Raw genomic sequence first — 10,473 nt, forward strand, 5'->3', positions numbered from 1 at the left:
GCCTGCCTGGGAAGCACAAGGTTGTGAGTTTGATCCCTGGTACCACAAAAACAAAACCAAAAAACCTAGGGCCATATACTATGCTATACAGTTTTACATAAATGTATAAAAAAGTACAGCATCGATCTTCAGAAAACCTATGCTGTAATGGGGAAAACTGAGATGTAGACAAATATAATAGGTGAAGCATCAGAGAGGTATGGTAATGCAGAATCCCAAACAAAGGCACCCCCAGCCTGGCCTGAGAACTTGGGAAAGGTTTCCTAGAATGGAAGATTCTTGATTTGAATCTTCTTACATGTCTTGAAGAAAGGTGGAAAGAGACTTTAGAGGAAGAACTGTGTGAAATAAATGCAAGGGAATTATAGATAGTTTGATAGCCAAACACTAACATCTGCTGAGGGCTGTTAGTATATGCTAGATATTTCTCATCCCCCTTCCTGTAATATTTCATATAATTCATGTGTTTAGAGAATAGCATATAACCTACTATCTGGGCAGAAATATTTGTGAAAAGAAAAGTAAAATAAATAAAATCCAAGAAGGAACCAAAGAAAACCAAAAAGATCAGACAGAAGAAAGAAGACTGGGGCCAAAACATGGGAGGGATTTGACTGCCTACCTATGCTATATCCAACTCAGTAGGTACAGTATTAGGAGCTAAAGAAAAATCTTTCATTTGGAGCAGTGGTATGCTGTGTTCAAGGCCACATTTCATAAACATTTTCTGGATATGGTACTGGCAAGATCACATGGAGTGGAGAGAATTATATTTATTATATATTTGGAGTTTTTTGTTTGTTTTTTGAGAAAGGGTCTCACTATGTAGTTCAGGTTAGCCTTGAACTCACTAGGTAGCCCAGGCTGGCCTCAAACTCGCAGCAACCCTACTGCCCCAGCCTCCTGAGTACTGGGATTACAAGTGTGTACACTGCACCTGTCTGGTGCTGGGGATCAAACCCAGGGCCTTGTACATGTTAGTACAATGAACGAACCTTGTGAAGAGGTTTGTAAGGTCTATCAGTCAGAAGCCAAAAGAATCTCCTACTGTCCTAATTCTCCAATGCCTCTATCATGCCTTTTGGAAGCTTTGGTCCTTTATAAACTTTCTTCTATCTTTTATCTCTGTAGAGAATGCATTTATGCATTCACTTCTCCTCACTTCTTTGAGTCTCCCTGAGCAGAGGACACTGGTGCCACTGGACTGGAGCTTACCTAGATATGTGTAAGCCACTCCTTGCTGCCCCCATGCAAACCTACCCCAAAGCCTGGAAATCACTTAAACTTTTCTATTTCAATAAATACATTTAATCAGTCACTGAGTTTTTTTTTATTGTTGTTTTGGGTGTTTTTTTTGGTACCAGGAATCAGACTCAGGACCTTGCGCTTGCCAGGCAGGTGCTGTGCCACTGAGCCATATGCCCAGCATTGAGTGTTGTTAAAAATCCTGCCTTGTTATTCTTTCCCATAACAGTTATTTTCATTTCCGGGGCAGAAGGGGCTGCGCTGGGCCTTGCACATGTAGGCAAGTGCTCTACCTCTGACCTGTACTCCCAGCTGTAATGCTTTAATTTAGCATTTCATTATCTTTTGCATAAAATATTGAATTTTTATTTAAAAACTTTCAAACATACATGAGAATAATGGACCAAAACTTCCATTATTCCATAGAGAATAATGAACTCCACATATCCATCATCTAGCTTTGATCATCATTAATTTTTTTGCCATGGTTACTTCATCGACTTTCTGTAAAGGTTTTAAGGCAGGCCAGACATCGTACTGTCCTGCCCACCAACACTTCAGGACGCTGTTTTATTATGCTACTACAATAGCGTCATCGCACCCAAGCAAATTAACACTAACTCTTTATTGTCATCTAATTCTCAGTCTTCTAAAGATTCTTTTCATAGTTGATCTGTTTTGATCAGGCTCCAAGCAAGACTCTCACATTGTACGTAGATGCACACTTCTTCACATGGAGTTGAAGTCTTGTAGAAACCAAACAGTTCACTCCCTTTTATCCTTCTCATTGCTTTGAAGCAGTTAGGTCAACTGTGTTGCCTCATCTAAGTGGTTCTGTGGTGTTGCCCGCAGTCCTCCCTTCCTCTCTGTGTGCAAGGCTGAGGCAGGAGGATCACTTGAAGCCTGGGTAGGTAACACAGCAAGATCCCACCTCAAAAAAAGAAAAAATATATATATATTTTTCAGTGGCTTTTTACAGTTTCTTTTTTTGTTTGTTTGTTTTGTTTTGTTTTTTGTTTTTTGAGACAGGTCTTGCTATATAGTTCAGGCTGTCCCTGAACTTACTATGTAGCCCAGGATGGCCTCAAATTTGCAGGAATCTCCTGTCTCAGCCTCCCAAATGCTGGGATTAGAGGTGTGTGCCACCACGCCCAGCTCTTATAGTCTCTCTGCCAGTACTACCATCAGGGCCATTCTTCTAAAATGTAGTTTGGATCATCATACTTTTTTCTCTATTTTCTTTCGTCTTCTTTCTTTCTTTTTTTTTTAGCCAGGGTCTCACTATGTAGCCCAGCCTGGCCTTGAACTGTCAGTGATCTTTCTGCCTTCTCCTCCTGAGTGCTGGGATCACAGGCATGTGCCATCTCACCAGGTGCTTCCCTTCTTAAAACTCTCCAATTGTTTCTATGAGCTACCAAGATAAGGTCCAGACTTCTTCCTCTTCATACAATGTTTCCACTGATCTCTACCTAAAAGTTCAATCTCATCTTTGGTGGTTGCTTCCTACACTATTCAGGCTAACCCCGATCCCATCCCCCTTCTCCATCTGACTAATATGTACTTGCACCCCTCCCCTCAGGAAAATAACCCTTTAGAACAAGTATTATTTTTTCTGTGACATTTTTCTGATTCCTTCAACCTCAACCAAAGGACACTGACCACTTCCTCCTTCCATCATGGCCTCCACAGTGCTCTGCCAGAGAGAAGTGTTTACACAGCTAGCTCCTTCTGAGGCTCCCTGTAGCTGGTTCGGACTCACTGTAGTAGTCTTAACAGTCTTCAGGGGCTCAGCAAATGATGGAATTTTAATACATACTTGATGAGCAGGTGAATGAACAATAAATGAATTTACATTATAACCTCATAAGCACTAAATCTATCTCAGAAAGAACTTTCTAACAGTCATTCTTGGTCACAGCTCTTGAGCAGCTGCTGCAGGGCACAGCGAGGGCAGGGGCAGGGCCACTCCTATTTAGAGCAAGGCCCCAAACTCTAGCCTGTCAAATTCTATCCTGTGTCCCTCTGAAAGTTCTGTGGCATTTGGTGACTCAGAGTCTGTTACAAGATCACTGAGTGCTCAGTAAAGAGGAACACTTCTGAAAATATAGTCCTGGGGTGAGGGGAATTCCTTCCTCAGAGAAAAAGAGTTGATTTCCTGCCAGTATAGTATATTATCAAGGAGAGAATAACTGGGAAAAAGCAGGTTATTGCCAAAGTCAATTAGCAAACTGTTGTTCAATGTCAGGCATTTAAATCTATTAACAAAGCTGGGTGTGGTGGCACATGCTTGTAATCCCAGCACTTGGAGGCTGAGGCAGGAGGATCATTGCAAGTTTGAGGCCAACCTGGGTTACAAAGTGAGCTCAGGGCCAGCCTGAGCTGCATAGCAAGATTGTCTCAAAAAGACAAAAAATATATATCTATTAACAATATCATGATGCTAGGCATACCACTTCCCTCTTGTGGTCTATGTTTTTAAATCTCCAAAACAAAACTATTAATTAGACTGGATGATCTTTAAGATTACTTGCAGCTCTATTATTTTATTATCTAAGCCTTATATAATATCAGTGTAACATGTTTGATACAGTAAAGAGTCAAGAATTATTAATGATGTTTTACAAATATGGAAACTGAGGGCAGCCTGAAAAAGAATTTGCATCAGACACATGAATTCTCGAGCTTTATTTCATTAGGCAATCAATATTTCCTGGCTCCCAGGAGGGTCTGAACTATCTTTCTCTTTAGAAAAGCTAGTTGGTCCTACTACCCCCTCTGCCCCCAAGGCCTGCAGAAGAAACAAAGGGCAGAGGATTGTTACGGAAAATATTAAAACACCACTGATTCCATTTCCACAGCCTACCTAGCCTGAAAGTAAGAAAACTCAGTGGCACTCAGACGGCCAGGGCTCTATCAGAGGCTAAGGGAGAAGAAGGAAAACAGATTAGAGGCTGCTGAGGATGCATTTCTGTGATCTGTGAGCTGCGTTTGGGGGGGCACTGATCCCTAGGGCATCGTGACAAGGTCAACCTCGTTTCTTCTCTCTGTTCTTGGCAACAGCTAGTCTAGCCAGAAAGAGCAATCTGTCAGATCTAATTAGAGTGGAAGAAAGTGAACAATGGGCGCCCAGCTCTGAGATGACAGCCCAGCCTAATGAGGTGGGGGAGCTTGAGAGAGATGTGTGCTTTGTGTGCTTGGAAATGGTTCTTTCCAATGGATCCTTCCTGAACTCAAACTGTAAAACATCTCTAACTGGATTCCTGTTTACTCCACCAGAACTCTCCAGGTCCCTGAACTTTTTAACTCATACACATCCAGCAAAAGCAGAGGAGAACCTGGCTCTGTTTCAAAGGTGAGAATATAATCAAAAATAGTTATATCATGTTGTGGCTTTAGACATGGTACAATGTACATGCAATTAATATCTATGAATTTGTCTGCCAATATTTCTTTTTATATAATTATATCTATAACATTAGTATTTATCTTACTATTTTTGCTATTCTTTTTAGTATAAGGCTTAAAATTGGATTCTTAAAATTTCAGAACAGCCTGAAATTTTGTTTAGGATAACAAATAAGCACATTTTAAGATATAAAAAAAATTGAATTACATTTGTGACTTATACTTTAAATGACCTCTCTGATTTGGATGTTCTAGTTCTTGCATCAAAAGTGGGTTTCACAGGGAAAAGATATATTTTATAAATTCAATTAAATAGAATATTCTTTAAAATAGGTATATAGATGCAGGCATCTAAGCCTAAAAACCATGCCTCTGCATAATCTAAAGTCTCAAATAAAGGAGTCTTGTTAGCAAATATTATATTGAAGATTAATGGTTTAAGAATTTAATTCTGAAAAAAAGAATGTAATACCTAAGTGTGGGACAGTCAGACATCTTAAAGGTGAGAGAAAAAAAGAATTCTGAGAAGTGGGAGGGAGGGAATGGGAAGAGATAAGCATGAGCACAATTTGTGATTTATAAGCAGCGGGTTGCCGAGGTTTGATGTTACTTTCTATCTGTTTTCTCATTGAATCCTCCCAGGATTCTGAAAAATATGTTACTATTCTCTCCATTCTGTAGATATAAAAATTGGCCCAAGGTTACAAAGAAATGCACAGTCAGGCCTTGAACTCACGTTCCCTGGTTTCAAATTTTGTGAATTTCTTGGGACCATATGTGTGGTACAGACAAGAGACATTAAATGTTTTTTTTTTTTTCCTCCGGTACCGGGAACCGAACTCATGACCTTGCGCTTGCCAGGCAGGCGCTTTTGCCGCTGAGCTAAATCCCCAGCGACATTAAATGTTTTAAAGCATTAAATTCATAATAATGTCAACACAAGGGTTTTCTAATCAGTGATTAATGTAGCCAGGAGATCTTTTATGGACATGAATGAGGTAGTACTTTTAGATTGGTGTATTTGTACCACTTTAGTGCTTTTTGAAAACCTTTTATTTTCTAACAGTATCACTGCTTTCTTTTCTATCTTTTATTTCTTTTCTTTTATATACCTATTTTATGAGTAAATTACCTTGTAAAATGATAAAGAAAATATCTCCCATTACCACCACCTCAACCCAGATCCAGTCTTCTTCCCAGAAAAACCTATTATCAAACTACTATCTGTGTTTGTATAGTGTATGTGTGTGTATTATTGCTTTGTATGACTTTTTAAAAAGTAAGCGTTGTCATTCTATACTTTTTGTTCTCATCTTGCTTTTCTTTTTTTTTTTTTTTTCTTTTGGTACCAGGAATCAAACTCAGGACCTTGTGCTTGCCAGGCAGGTGCTTGTGCCACTGAGCTATATCCCCAGCCCTTGCTTAAAACAAAACAAAACAAAACTCTACCTTATGGAGATCTTTTCCTGACACTAGTTTTAAATATAATTCTTTCTTCTGAACTGCATTTCACATAGCTCTAGCATTTCATGCACTGCCATTTCCACTGTTTTCTCTCTACCTATAATCCGTGCTTTCAAAGTCACTCAATGGCATAGCAGTCAGCATTTCACCGTATTTGTATCATGGGGCAGGTAGAGACAGGCACAGGTTCTGCAGCTGACTGGAGTGTTACTAACAACATACAAGAAAGGCAGGAAAAATAGCAAGGGCGCATTTCCAGCACCGTGAACGCGGGCGTGACGCCCAGGGCAAGCACAGCATTGTCTGTAGTAGACTTCTCTCTCTGTCTTCTAATATTGTAGCATTTGTTTTATTTTCTTTCTTTCTTTGTTTTTTTTTGTACTGGGACTCGAACTCAGGACCTTGCACTTGCCAGGCAAGCAGTGTGCTGTTATATCTCCAGCTCCTTATTTTTCTTCTTTGGAAAGGCCTATTCTACATCTACTCTTTATATAGAAGAGATAATAGAGCTGGGCGCAGTGATACAGGTCTGTAATCCCAGCTACTCATGAGGCCAAGGCAGGAGGATCAGACGTTCTAGTCCCACTAAAACAATTTACCAAAGTCTGTCTCAAAATTAAAAGGGTTAGGGTATATAGCTCAGTAGTAAAAGACCCCTGGGTTCAACACCTAGCACAAGCGGGGGTGGGGGTGGGGAGAGAGGGGGCGGAGGAAAACATTATCCAGCTGGCCCCTAGGAAGCAGCAGCAGGCCCAGGGAATTGAACTGTGTGGAATGTGCTTGTGTGCCCCCTTTCCTCTTTCCCTCTCTGCCTCCCGCATCAGACGCTGTGTCATGAGGTTCAAAGAAGGATGGTTAGTGAATGCCGCTCTGATGCCGTTAGTAGATGTTTCGGGGCTGCATTGCGTCTAACAGCACCGGAGACTGGCTGAAGGCTGGATTAGTTCCTATGTGATTACTGATAAATTGTATGACGTGTGTACTGTTTTGTCATATGTAAAAAAAGGTAGTACTAACAAGGAAAACTTGGCCTGTGGGGTGGGATGAGGTTTAAATGTCAAGTATGTAGCGTATTTCCGGTATATACTAATGCTGGCCGTTATCACTATCATTCAGATAAATTGCAACATCCTCACTGTGTAGTCGCCCGTTTATTGTTCCTTTAGTGGATGGGGGCGGGGAGGTGATGGAGCTTGAACTCATTACCTTCCTACTGAGCTACATCGCCACTCCTTTTTAAAAACATTTTTTATTTTGAGACGGGCTCTTGTTAAATTGCTAACTTACCAAGGTGGCTTGAATTTGCAGTCCTCCTGCTTTAGCCCCGCAGAGGGCTGGGATTACAGGCGTGCACCACCACACTTGGCTATTAGTGCATTTTTCTCAAAAATTTTTAAAGCAAGTGTTCCCTACCACGTTCAATATCCTGCTGAATATGCGTAATACTTCTAGATCGTGCAAACTTCTTACTCTCAAAGTGGTCACAATGTTTTAATTCAAGTACTTTAATACACAAGGAACGCCTTCTCATTTATTCTGTATCTAGCTTCAGAATTATTTTAGAAGCCTGCCTGGGCCTCACCTAGAGAGCTGGAGCCATTAGATCCTCTCTGCTTCAGAGATACTGCAGGGCTGGTTTCCCGGTCCAGACCCTTCCTCCCAAGGCCAGAGAGAAAAGACCGCCCAGGGCTGAATGAGGCGGCTGCCGCCCCACCGCCTAGGGCTGGCTTTCCTATGTGATTTAAAAATCACCTTCGTGGAAACACGAAGACATCTGCCATTTCCAATACAACATGAGCGGGTGCTGAGCAGCCAGATGAAATAAAAAATAAAATAAAAGGAATTATCTCTGCCCTGCGAAGAGACAGAAATTACCTTATTTTGGGAACAAATTCCTAGGAAATAAACCTAAAGTGTTTCCAAAATGTCCTCTTGGTCCTTCTCAGCTCAGTAAGCTTCCTCTGACCCACAGAACCCACTTTGTGTATGTGCGCGAACTCAGTCCAGCCAGCCCAAACTGGAACTGCAGCTGGACAGAAGCGGCCACTTCAGCTGTCCAGGGTGGAAGCCGGGTCAGGAAGCTGGGTTGGGCTGTGGTTTCCAGAATCACCCTGGCAGCAGAACGGCTGAGCTCAGGGAGTGGCAGGCCTGCGCCTGAGACAGGATCGCGGCACCGCAGTGCTGGCAAGGTTTGGTAACTCGGAATGCTTTTTTCTTTCTTTTAAAAGGGCTTGGTTAAAAATAAATAAATAAATAAAAAATAAATAAAGGGGCTTGTTTTAAACATTCTCTGGAGAAAAATACCATTTAACACGTAAAAAGGTGAGATTTCTCAGACAGCCCCCCCTTTTTTTTAACCGCTAAAGAGTTTTCTTAGCAGACAAACCTGCTCATTAAATCATACCTCTAAGAATGGATTCTTAAATGTAAGGTTATCAGGTGTAATTGTTGGACTAAGTACAATTCAAAACACTATGTACCACCTCTTTCTAAAGGTGATTTTTAAATTTTATTTTGATAAGGAGGGGCACATTTCTAATTTTTTTTTTTAAATGGAAACCCAGAATAATCAATTAAAAGACTGATGTGTGAAGCCGGGCATGGCGGCACACGCTTGTAATCCCAGCACTTGGGTGTTCGAGGCCAGTCCGGGCATTAAGGCCAGCCTAAAATACATAGTGAGACCCTGTCTCAAAAAAAAAAAGATTGAAGTGTAGCTCACTGGTAGACAGGATGTGCAAGGACCTGTGTTTGATGTGCAGCTCACAGAAACAAAACAAACAAAAAAAATCTTAAGAGAATATTAGAATTCTAAAATTAGTTAGACCTTCCATTTCACAGAGTTCAAGGCTCCAAAAATAAACTGTCCAAATCAGTATCGGTGATTAATTTATTTTGCCTCCCGCCGCAGAAGTGGAGCAGCTGGTGTGTGAGACTCTAGAGCCCATTTTCCAAGACAGAACAAAGGGGAAGCGGGCGCCCCTCCCCCTAGAGGCACGCTGTGTGCCCGGGGGCCGACTCCCTTCCGAGACTGCTGCCGGGGAGGCCCTGAGCTGTGTCCTTGGGATTGGCTTAGCAACGCTCAGTTCCGCAGTCCGGGGGAGGAGGGGAGCTGGGCTAGTGCACAGTATTACTATTATCAGCTGCCCGCTAGTGTATCCTCCCCCGGAAGGCCGCGTTTATAATACAGTAACACTTAGAGAGGCATTCCTGTCCTTGTTTCTCTGCAGATAAAAATCATGCATCTTCCTGTATCCAGCCCCGGATTTACTAAAAGTTACTATATACCCACGGGTTTCTTTTATGCTGCCCTTCAAATACTGAGCTCTCAGGGCTCACCTGGTTGGATCCAGACTGTGAGAGCTACAGCTCAAGCGGTCACATACAAGGCCTGGGAGTCGGCCTTCCTTCTCACCCAGTCCCAGTGTGGGTGTTTCTGGTACTACTGGATGAGAGTCCTGTTTTGAACCACAGCTTATAATTAATGTCTACAGCCCTGCTCTGATGGCAGGTGGGAGTCTGTATCAAACAGAAGCTGGTAAATAGCATGACTTCCGGCCAAGTGTCCATCTAGGCAATTGTCCATCTATAGATCTTTACTCTCTTACTGGAAGAAGACGGGGGTGTAGGGTTCTTACACTGAAAGCGATGCAGCCCTGCAAGGGAAGCAGACTGGGTTATTCCGCAGTCCTCTGGACAAGGTGAAAGGCGGGGCTCTGACAGCGCCTGCTCGCGAAGGGCACCCAGCAGGGAGGGAAGGTGCAGTTTGACGTCATCCTGCGGGTTACAGCCCCGGCAGCCAGGCCGCCTGCGGAGCAGCAGCACACGCTGCCACCCTGCTGTGGGCTGCAGCCATAGGGGGAGACAGGTGGTGCCACGTTCTCCCCCAGTGGGTGACGGTGACGTGTTCCGAGCAGAGGGGCGCAGAGGCGCCTGTCAAATGAGGGAAGAGAGGGAAGTGGGGAGAGGAAGGACTCCAGAGAAGGCACGCAACAACCGTGGGAGAGAAATGGGGGCGGAAACAGTCACACCCACCTCGGATCTCAACCCCTCCCCGCCTGACACCGCCCCTTCTCGCAGTGTGGCTCATAACCGCTTTTTCGTGTCTTGTAAACCTCGCTAAAGCAAGAACAGACGAAAGCCTATTCGCACAGGTTCTATTTTTCATCCTTACCCAGGACTGTCCAAAACAAAGATGCCCTGAAAGTCAAACCCACCCTTCTTAGCTTCAGGAAGCGTTAACCGTGACACCCGCCGAATCACCGCCGACAGAACTCCCGCAGGCCTCTCGCTCGCCGCGCCCGAACCCCGGCCCCGCCAGCTCCAGCCCCGCGGGTTCCGGCGGGAGGGTCGGCCGCG

At 43.2% G+C, this 10,473-nt stretch overlaps 2 long non-coding RNA genes across 4 annotated transcripts in view; one reads left to right on the forward strand and one right to left on the reverse strand.

The window, feature by feature from the left end:
• Nucleotides 1-1,855: 1,855 nt before the first annotated feature.
• Nucleotides 1,856-10,473, reverse strand: part of LOC106146884 — a 9,390-nt gene continuing 772 nt past the window's right edge. Inside the window, exons 1-3 of one of the 3 annotated variants that reach the window (XR_001231502.1) lie at nt 10,332-10,440; nt 9,454-9,770; nt 1,856-2,176 (exon numbers count right to left, since the gene is read on the reverse strand). This is a non-coding gene — a long non-coding RNA (uncharacterized LOC106146884). Of the gene's footprint in view, nt 2,177-9,453; nt 9,771-10,288; nt 10,441-10,473 lie in introns of those variants that run through there. The other 2 variants (XR_001231501.1, XR_001231503.1) reach the window with 2 other exon arrangements.
• The window catches only part of LOC106146886, a 7,935-nt gene continuing 1,650 nt past the window's right edge, over nt 4,189-10,473 (forward strand). The window contains exons 1-2 of the long non-coding RNA XR_001231504.1: nt 4,189-4,403; nt 4,522-4,597. This is a non-coding gene — a long non-coding RNA (uncharacterized LOC106146886). The remainder of the gene's footprint in view (nt 4,404-4,521; nt 4,598-10,473) is intronic.

Source organism: Chinchilla lanigera, unplaced genomic scaffold (genome assembly GCF_000276665.1).
Source record: "Chinchilla lanigera isolate Chin_1 unplaced genomic scaffold, ChiLan1.0 scaffold00099, whole genome shotgun sequence".
Lineage (NCBI taxonomy): Eukaryota > Metazoa > Chordata > Mammalia > Rodentia > Chinchillidae > Chinchilla > Chinchilla lanigera.